Here is a 7,486-nt window from a genome sequence, read left to right on the forward strand (position 1 = left end):
TTATTTGTTTTATTGAACCTATAGTATCACTTTAAGTTAAGTTAAAAAATGTCCCACTAGTTGTATCACCTCCTAACCTCCCTATGGGCCAGATTCACAAAAGAGATACGACGGCGTATCTCCTGATACGCCGTCGTATCTCTGTGTTACGGCCGTCCTAACTATGCGACTAATTCATAGAGTCAGTTACGCATAGCTAGCCCTAAGATCCGACAGGTGTAATTGAATTACACTGTCGGATCTTAAGGATGCAATTCTAGGCCGGCCGCTAGGTGGCGAGGCCATTGCGGTCAGCGTAGAATATGCAAATGACTAGTTACGTCGATTCCCGAACGTCAGCGCTGCCCGTCGATCTAATTTTACGTAGTTTCCGTCGAGTTACGCCGTGTAAAATTAGGGCTGAGCCCTAGTTGTTCTAAGCCATGTTAAGTATGGCCGTCGTTCCCGCGTCGAAATTTAAAAAACGTCGTTTGCGTAAGTCGTCCGTGAATGGCGCTGGACGCCATTTACGTTAACATCTAAACAAATGACGTCCGTGCGCAATTACGTCGGGTAATTTACCTGACGGAGCATGCGCAGTACGTTCGGCGCGGGAACACGCCTAATTTAAATGGTGCCCGCCCCATTTGAATTGGGCAGGCTTGCGCCGAGCGCATTTACGTCACACTGCCGCAAGTTTACAGGTAAGAGTTATGAGAATCAGGCACTTACGCTGTAAACCTGCGGCGGTGTAACGTAAATGGGATACGTTACGCCGCCGTGGAGTAACGTAATTCTATGTGAATCTGGCCCTATATACTTACCTGAGCCCGATCTAGCACTGAGCGGTGTTCCTCTCCTTACAGGACAAACAGGCAGAAGCAGAATCCATTGGCTCCTGCTACTGTCAATCAAATCCTGTTAGGAAGGAGGGGTGATGGCAAGCTGTGCTATGTGTATCTTATGGATGCACACAGGCTGGCTCAGGAGTGAGCCCGCAATAGCAAGCAGCTTGCTATGGGGGCAAACACAACAGAGGAGGAGCCAATAAGGGGGACCTCATAAGGGGAGGTTTGTGTCCATTCTGTGCAATACCATTGCACAGAGCAGATAAGTACAACATGTTTATTATTTTAATCAAAATATTGCCTTTACAACTGCTTTAATAAGATATTTTATAATATTTTGTATAGACCATCCATAAATATAGATACAACTGATATATAGCTGCCAAGAAAAAATACATTTAATCTTACATATGATATAAAAAAAAAGTGTCTCATCATATACACAGCATTAAAAAAAAAAAATACAATAAAAAATGTAAAACTCAAAATGTAAGCATACACACACATTTTGCATTGCATGCTTTGATGTAGTTGAACAATTTTTGCAAAAGATAAATGTAAATTATTAAAAGTGTTAATGTATTTTAGAACATTTAGGCCTCGTACACACGATAGGTTAAACAGAGGACAACGGTCTGATCGACCGTTTTTATCGGTCAAAACCGATCGTGTGTGGGCCCCATAGGTTATTTAACCATTGGTTAAAAAAAAGCCAACTTGCTTTAAATTTAACCGATGGATTCCTAACCGATGGGAAAAAAAACGATCGTTAGTAGGCACAACCATCGGTTAAAAATCCATGCATGCTCAGAATCAAGTCGACGCATATTTGGAAGCATTGAACTTTGTTTTTTTCAGCACGTCGTTGTGTTTTACATCACCACGTTCTGACACGATCAATTTTTTTAACCGATGGTGTGTAGGCGAGATGGACCATCAGTCAGCTTCATCGGTTAACCGATGAAACGGTCCATCGGTCCGTTCTCATTGGATGGACTGATCGTGTGTACGCGGTAATACAGAAACAGCTAGTTAGCTTTATTCTGGAAAGTGTTAAAGTGCAAATGTTTCAGCTGTTAGTGGATACGTAACACAACTGCATAGTAAAAGTAAAGTGGAGCCCCACCCAAAATGTTTTAAAGATTTTTTGAGAAAAACGTAAGGCTCCTCCTGTCAAGCCCTTATTGTCAGCGAGTTCTTCTCCCTTTTCTCCGTCTTTCCTGTGACTGCCAGGGCTAGGAGTTGAACCTTACACAACTATTCCTTGAATGTCCATGTATTCGTTTGGAGAATACTCTAAGGACTGGAGATGCCAAAATTATTCTAGAAGGGAACCATGAAGTTCAGCGGACAACCAAAACTTTGTAGCATGATCTTGGGCAGATTCTCTATGTATGTTCATGCTAGTCCTGCTGTTGCAAGGTTTCGTGCAGGCTTCAGTTCAGCTTTTACACTGTTTTCAAAATGGCTACTAAGTTAGCAGTGGAGTGTGGTATGTGGTCTATGCGCAACAATCTTAGCAACAGTGCTCTAGCTGAAAGAAAGTCAATTGATTGACCAGTTGATCCAATCATGAATGCACTGAATGTTTCACAACACTGTCAATCAGATTCAATACTGTGGAGAACACGTATTTGCACATAACATAGCTCTAGCGCAAAATACGCTGGGAAGAACATGAAGTTCTAGTGCACTCTAATCAGTGTGTCATAGCTGAGTAGGTCTTAACCAGGAAAAATTTTATCTCAGCCAGTATGATTCAATTGGTGCTTCACTCACTCTCACTTTATAAACGGTGGTATCAGTCAGCATGATGTGATGAAATGAGATGGAAACAAGCAGGACCTTGATAAGGAGGGACTGTACTGGAGTACATATTGAGTGTATTCACATTGCAAAGGAAGTAGTAACTTTTAACAATTTTCTACATTTGTAAACAATTTCTGACTCTTAGAACTATTATCTAAAGCCCTGTACACACGATCGATTTTTCCCGATGAAAACAGACCAATGGACTGTTTTCATCGGACAAACCGATCGTGTGTGGGCCCCATCGGTTTGATTTACATTGGTGAAAAAAAAATGTGTTAAACTTTTCCTATGGATAAAAAAAGATAGAAAAATTTGATCGTCTGTATGGAACTCCATCGGTCAAAAATCTATGCATGCTCAGAATCATGTCGATGCATGCTTGAAAGCATTGAACTTCATTTTTTTTCGGCTCATCGTAGTGTTGTACGTCACCATGTTTGGACACGATCGGATTTTTGACTGATGGTGTGTAGGCAAGACTGATGAAAGTCAACTTCTTTGAATATCCAACAAAAAAATCCATCGGATTAGATTCCATCAGATATCCGATCGTGTGTACGAGGCTTTACAAGTGTAGAACTCCCGATCTAATATATTTTAGTTTTCAGCTTCTCAAAATTGGATTGGGTGTTTTGTGGCATTGACGTTGTGGAATAAGATACTTCAGCATATGTGGTATAAACTAACAACAACCAAAAGATTGACCTGGATTCTTTCCTTAATGTATACTAACATTTAGGCCCTGTACACACGGTCGGTCCATCCGATGAGAACGGTCTGAAGGACCGTTCTCATCGGTTAACCGATGAAGCTGACTGATGGTCTGATGTGCCTACACACCATCAGTTTAAAAACCGATCGAGTCCAACACGGTGACGTAAAACACAACGACGTGCTGAGAAAAATGAAGTTCAATGCTTCCAAGCATGCGTCGACTTGATTCTGAGCATGTGCGGGTTTTGAACCGATGCCTTTGCGTACTAACCGTTGGTTTTGACCGATCGGTTAGGCGTCCATCGGTTCAATTTTAAAGCAATTTCTAAATTTTTCGACCGAAGGATAACGGACCGATGGGGCCCACACACGGTCGGTTTGGACCGATGAAACTGAACTTCAGTCCGTTTTCATCGGTTTTGTCCGATCGTGTGTACAGGGCCTCTTAGGTAAAGTTAATCCAGGGAATATCTGCCTGTCGGGGATCAGGAAGGATTTCTTTCCCCTGCTATAGAAAATTGTAGCAAATCATGCTTTGCTGGTGTTTTTTGCCTTCCCGTGGATCAACTGTGGGTATAGGATTGTGTATATGGGATTGTATGTTTTATTTTTATTTTTATTGGTTGAACTAGATGGACTTTTTAGACTGTCTATTTTCAACCTATGTAACTATGATTTAGCAGAAAAGTGACGGCCATCTAGAGATTTTTAATCTCCATGTAAATCCTACACAATCTTAACAGTTTGCAAGCTGGAGTTGGGCTTTAAAAGGGTTAAAATCACGTTCAGCAGACTCAGTAGTCAAATACTTAAATTTAATATTTTTACAATCATTTCAAAATGCTACACAGTTAAAACACACATTTTACACACATGCACACATTTCAGAAAGCTTTTTTAATACAGTAGAGTAGTACATGTTACTTTAAATGATGTTTTGCCACTAACCAAATTCTGCCCATGGGCAAGATGCACAGTATGATACCTTTTGGTCCAAAATTCGTTTTTTAAGTATGTCAAAAAAATAAAATAAAAAGAAGAATACGTCTACTTTTTTTTTCATCATTGACCGTCCAGTCCACCCAAAACTGACAGTTCAGCTATGGATGGATATTGATGGTCTGAATCACTTGCTTCTTAGGACTAAACTATATGCAATTTTAAAGCGGAAGTCAAGGCATCAAACATATGGTTCAGTAGAAAACCCTCTAGTACAATCATTAAAAACCTTAAATCGAATTAAAAAAAATAAAATCTAAAAACTCTAAAATTAGGTCACTTGACCCTGCTGGTCTGCTTTCAATCTTAAAAGATGCAGCCTAGGGGGAGGGATTTCTGCAGATGGGCACGTTATCATGTGAAGTAGTCAGCTTGTACTGGAAGGGCATTTTCTTTGAAAAACATTCAGTATATATGACACAGGTAGGTACTAAGCTGCCAATCAATCTCTATGGGCAGAAGGTGCTGATGTCACTGAACAGTTACACCTCCAATGCACACTTTGACCCCACAGTGGCGCCATAATTGACAGAACTACTGCCATTTTACTCTGGTGCCAGCCTTAAAGCTCAAAAGAACTGTAACTCAGATCAGGGCTGGAATCTTGTGCCTGACAAATTAAGATTGCTGGCTTTGGAGCAATAGTGTAAAACATAAGGCACATTGATTAGGGATATGAATTGCTACACATGAAAATAATTGCCTTGACTTCAACATTTTTTCTCATGCTACTAGTTATTTAACTTCTTTTGGCATTCATCACATTTGCAGTACAATCAACATGCTATATAATGTACAGTGCCATTTCTATCAAGTGATTAAATTACCTCTACTTTCTTAAGAAAAAAACACTTCCCTGCACATTTACATTAATTGCAAGGATTTACAAAATCTTAATCGCACAGCCCTACTTGCGGCTGTGTGTGCTAGAACCTATACACAAAATCCACTCACTATCTATTTCCTGTAGCCAATCATTTTTTTCCTGAGTGCTGAGTGGTATGGTCTTTATTCTATAGTCATGTCGACAGTCCCAGTGTCATAAAAGAACATCTGCTGGCAACAACAGTGCACAGTCACATGATCAGTAATTATATTTCAGGGGGAGTCCTGTGTAATAAATCCCAAAAAAGGCAAGTACAGGAAAAAAAATGTAGATATACATATAGGGGATAGATTTATGGCATTTTTATTACTATATTTTTTTTTTTTTTACTAGTACCGTATTTATCGGCGTATACCGCGCACTATTTTGCCCTGAAAATCAGGGCAAAATCGTGGGTGCGCGATATACGCCGATACCCGCTTTCCCGCCATGAGTTTGAATACTGCGCCCGCATATAGCGAGCACAGTACACTCGTGAATCTTCGGCCAGTCTCGGCGCCTCTCGTACTGACGTCCTGACGTCCTGAGCGTACAGGACGTCAGTGCGAGAGGCGCCCGAGCCTGCCCGAAGATTCACGAGTGTACTGCGCTCGCTATATGCGGGCGCAGTATTCAAAGTCGTGGCGGGAAACGAGCGGGAGGACGCCGCCGAAGGACGCCGGACCCGCCGAAGATGGACACCGGACCCGCCGAAGATGGACACCGGACCCGCCGAAGATGGACGCCCGACCCGCCGAAGATGGACGCCCGACCCGCCGAAGACGGACGCCGGACCCGCCGAAGAGGACACCCGAAGCCGCAGAAGGACGCCGGACCCGACGAGGCCGCAGATGGACGCCGCGCAAGACATCAAAACTGTAAGTACAAAAAAAACAAAAAATCTTTTTTTCCCACAGGATTGGGGGCCACTTTGGGGGTGCGCGGTATACGCCAGAGCGCGTTATACCGCGATAAATACGGTAATTGTGGTGGTCTTTTTTTTTTCTTTTCGGGACTGCAACATAATGGCTGATAGATCGGACACTTTTGGGACCATTGACAATTATACAGCGATCGGTGCTAAAAAATTGCACCGATTACTGTGTAAATGTCACTGAAAGGAAAGGGGTTAACGCTAGGGGGCGATCAACAGGTTAACTGTGTTCCCTAGTGTGTGTTTTAACTGTAGGGGGGATGAGACTGACTAGAGGAGATGTTCCTAGCTATTAGGAACACACAATCTGCCTCTCCTCTCCTCACAAAACAGGGGTGTGTGTTTACACACACACATCCCTGTTCTGGCTCTCGTGCCCGTGATCGCACATGGTTGCGGTCATTGCGACTGCCGGCCATGTGCATCGGCACCCCAGCAGTACAGCAGGTGCGTGCCTCTGGTGGTGCGCACGCCTGCTATCCCGCTTAAGGGAGCCGACGTACAGTTACAATGTGGCTCGCGGGATCAAGCTGCAGTATAATGATGGGGGCTGGTCGGTAAGAGGTTAAACAAAATTGGCATTATCCTTTATGAAAGTCTTATACTGGCCCATTTTACATTTCTTAGTAGCATGACATTTAAGTGACCCATGTTGCTTAGTTCTTTTATCACTTTAGTGGTTTAAAAGAAAGTGGATGCAGTGATTCAGTGAGATCCTTCTAATAGAGTTCCTGGCCTTTTCACTCTACCACACCATGCCGATTTACTACCCCTATCTTGAGTCTTTACTGGCTTTTCAAAATAATACAAAACATTAAAACAGTATTATTAAAAGGAACCAGCTTCAAACATACAAAAAAACAGCCAAAAAATAAAATAGTCACTCTTGCACATGTTTTTAGTGTAATAAAACAATAGCTTATTGCACATTTGTATTGGGGATGGAGATAAAGAAAAGCCCCACATACAGATAGGCAGCAAAAGCAAAATCTAAGATAACAAAGCAAGAACACATATAAAAGGACAATCAATAATAATAATAAAAAAAAGTAAAAAATTATCAGAGAAAGAAAAGCTTAATGTAACTAAACTTCATAAACAAATTCTTGCTAATCATCCTGATAAAAAAAAATAACAAAACTACACTAACTTTCATATATAAAAAGCACTGAAACCATTGTTAGTAACTTATAACAAGTGCATCAAAACATATTAAATGTATTAATAAAACTTATATCACAGTATGTCAGTTACAATACAAACAAAAACAGCATTCAAATCCATAATTTGATTATATCACTCTGCAGGCTTTAAACGCCATAGTAGTCAATAAAT

The sequence above is a fragment of the Rana temporaria genome, chromosome 7, assembly GCF_905171775.1.
Source record: "Rana temporaria chromosome 7, aRanTem1.1, whole genome shotgun sequence".
Taxonomy (NCBI): domain Eukaryota; kingdom Metazoa; phylum Chordata; class Amphibia; order Anura; family Ranidae; genus Rana; species Rana temporaria.